At 41.6% G+C, this 3,465-nt stretch overlaps 1 pseudogene; it reads left to right on the top strand.

Moving 5' to 3' along the window:
- Nucleotides 1-1,989: 1,989 nt before the first annotated feature.
- Nucleotides 1,990-2,106, top strand: LOC136646278 (5S ribosomal RNA; annotated as a pseudogene).
- Nucleotides 2,107-3,465: the final 1,359 nt, after the last annotated feature.

Here is a 3,465-nt window from a genome sequence, read left to right as displayed (position 1 = left end):
CCAAAGGCAAAAGGCATCAATTTCTGACCCTCTTGGTATCTGATATATTCTAGAGTTGTCGTCATCCCCCTCCCCACAAATGTTTTAAATGTTTGCAGCATACTGAAGGGGGAGTGCATATTTTTAAATTCGACAAGTTTGACAGAAGATGCCCTGAGGGAGCGGGAAATAAGACATCAAGCAAAATTAAAGAAAACAATCTCTTATTCCCCCATGGCAATAACAAGTCATTTCAAAGATTCATGTAGTGGTGAAAATTGATTATAAGAAGGTTTACGGTATATTCCTATTGATAATTTATCACTATTGATCAAATGTTGCATCTAACAGAGATAATCTCTCGTGGATAGAATTATGTGCAGTTAAGTTCTCAGCAGGAAAAGAATATTTGAGTACATATAGTATAGCTCAAATCATTTTGCTTTTAAAAAGCATGAAGATTTCTCCTAATAGCCAAATGTCTCTTTCCCCCAGAATTGAATGAAGATGTTCTCATTGGTGAGAGGTTCCATTTACTAAAAGAAACCAGGATAGAGGAAACAGTGTGCCAGGTAAGTTTGCAACAGTAGTGGAGGGTGGAGCAATTGGGACACTTGGCCGAAGCTGATTCTAGTGGAAAACAGGATTCACAAGTCTCCTGTCTGAATTGGATTTTTATTATTGGCATGCTGGGAGATTTAGTGAGAGCAGGAGGTTACTAACAATCCTATCCGATCCCCACCACCACCACTTACAGCAGCGGGACACTGTCCTGCTGTCATAAACAGGCCTCCAACCATACATGGAGTGCACCACTGCCAGTCATTTTTGAGTCGCCTCTGCTGCAAAGCTGTAGCAGCCTTGGCAGCCCACAACCGCAGTCAGCAACCAGTGCAGGCAAACCAGCATGGGGGCAGTTCATGGACAGGGAGGAGGAGTAATGGGGCATGTTGGGGTAGGAACCATGGGACAGGAAAGAGGGGGAGAGGATCTGGTGACAGACACATACCAGATCTTATCCCCTCTTTTTAAAACTTCCCTGCCCCTTTTCTGTCCCGGACATACACCACCAAAATGGCTGGATAGGATTGGACCTTTAATGGAACAGCAGCCACCAACATGGTGTTTACTCCGTTTTTTAATCTGACATTGTAGTGCATTAACCAGCACACAAAACAGAAAAATCAATTTTATCTGAGCAATAAAAACTTGTATTTTCTACATGATTCTTTCATGGGCATAACCTTGGGCTTTGTTGAACATACAGAGCTCAGCAGTCCTCTGCTGGTTTTAGTACTGTATTGAAATACATTCCTGTTAGAAATTTCTAAAACCGAATTTTAGCATGTGTTTGCGTGAATCAAAATAGGCTGTAATGTTCAGAAATCTACTTCATTAATTTCTTAGTAGCTCTGCATGCCAGAATCATGTCAGAATGCAGGTTTTATTGATGACTCAAACTTATTCCACTCAAATTAGAAATAGAATGCCTCACTCTTGATATTTGTTTGCTATCCAAGTGGTTCAATAAAAGCACACTTTTCCTTTCAAAACTTCTCTGATATTTCCTGGGCATCTGAAGAATCATCCACAGCCATCACTTTTGTGGCTAAGGCCACTTTACATTCAGGGGTGCTATACAGTCACAATTGGTAAAAGATGAGTAGGGATAAGCGCTCTTCACAGGAAAAGTGCAAAGAGCTGGACATTGCCTAGGCCATTTGGGGCAGACCGTTTTTCCAATTTACAGTTTGAGGGAGTGCTTCAAGCTGGAATTCCCAAACTGATTTTTTTTTTTTTCTGTTCCACTTCAGAAGTTCAGACTCTGGACCAGCAATTTTCAGCCTTTTTCATCTCATGACACACTGACAAGGTGCAAAAATTGTCAGTTTTTTGACAATTGACAAGACACACTGTGCTGCTGGCAGGGGACTCACATCCCCCAACGGCCCTACTACTAAATGACCCTCACCAAACTCTCGTGGCACACCTGCAGACAATTCACGGCACACCAGCAACTGTTACCCTGCACATGCCTGATCTTGTCTGATCTCAGAAGCTAAGCAGGGTCAGGCCTGGTTAGTACTTGGATGGGAGACCGCTTGGGAATACTGGGTGCTGTAGGCTTATACCATAGTCTTTCGAGACTGAAGGTTGCCAACCATTAGTGTGCCGTGGCACAGTGGTTGAAAATAGCTGCTCTAGACTTTACATATCCTGCAAGGGAAGGAGAATACCCTCACACATTTTTCAGGCCGTTTTGCTCGTATCCTCTGATTACTACTTCTCCATTCATTTCAGTCAGGCTTTTTAATAGTACAGAAAATCCAGAATATGTCCTCATACTTGTCCCATACTGGCTCAGCAAGTATTCTGAACTCCTCTTGGAAAGAGTCAGGTACCCTGTGCTTTGGGAAGTTCTGCATAAGTGTTATAGGTCTCTTGTGTATGCAAACTCAATTCTCTAATAGAAGAAGGCTCATCAAAGGAACGGAAAACATTGGCCAACATAAACATTGGCACAGCAGTCACCCAAATCACGGTGGCCGTGTATGTAGCCCCCACATGAGATGCCATTTCATGATCCTGGTCAGTTTACAAGCTCACTGATGGTCCCATGCGCATGCTCATGAGAGGGCTGCCAAGCATCAAAACCAGACATAGGTCCCTACTACTTATATTTTACTGCTTGATCAAAGGATAAAAGCGCCTGATAGCAAGGTTATCAGTTTGTTTTTTGATCCTTCACTCTTTTGTGAAAGAATGAACTAGGGTGGGACTAGGGTATGTTCCTAGGAAGGTGGTTCAGGAATTGTACTGAGGTGATTGGCAGAAAACCTGAGTTCTATGAATTTGTCACAATTATATTAGATGTGATTTTGTATCTAAGAGAGCTGAAAATCAAAGTATAATTATTCTACTTCTTATTGTTTTTCCTGCTGTTCCTGCTTTTTATGTAACCCATATGGATTTCATGCCTTGCAGTCTTTCAAATATAAAAATCCAGGCTGCCATTAAATTAGCCTGCTGGAATTTTATCTGACACAGACCTATACTAAGTGCTTCGATCAATCTGGCAAGCTGCAGTTTGGTGTATGTGTCCAGAATGTTTCTCAATTTTTATAAACATATACTGTGTCTCCAGGCACTCTTCTTCTGAAGACTACATTAATTAACCCACTAGTACGAGCAATTAAGGAGGCCTGACCCTTGGGTCTTTGCATAATAATATAAAAGTAATTAATGATTCATCAGTGGCAGGATGCTGAGGAACAAGGAGACATGGTACGAAGAGGTGTGGCTAATGATGCTGAGAAATCAGCGGCTAGATTCAGAGAGGGGTTCCTTTGCCTCATCAGTATAGTTTCTTGACAAATCAGATGTTAAACTATTACTGTTTCGCTGAAGACTATTCACTTAAGAATAAATGTCTTTGTCTTAAGCTGCCAAACACTCTTCATTATTTTTGCTGCAAAAAATCTAACA

The sequence above is a fragment of the Tiliqua scincoides genome, chromosome 3 (assembly GCF_035046505.1).
Source record: "Tiliqua scincoides isolate rTilSci1 chromosome 3, rTilSci1.hap2, whole genome shotgun sequence".
Classification (NCBI taxonomy): Eukaryota; Metazoa; Chordata; class Lepidosauria; order Squamata; family Scincidae; genus Tiliqua; species Tiliqua scincoides.
Note: the sequence above shows the minus strand (reverse complement) of the source record. Positions and strands in the feature narration are given on the sequence as shown.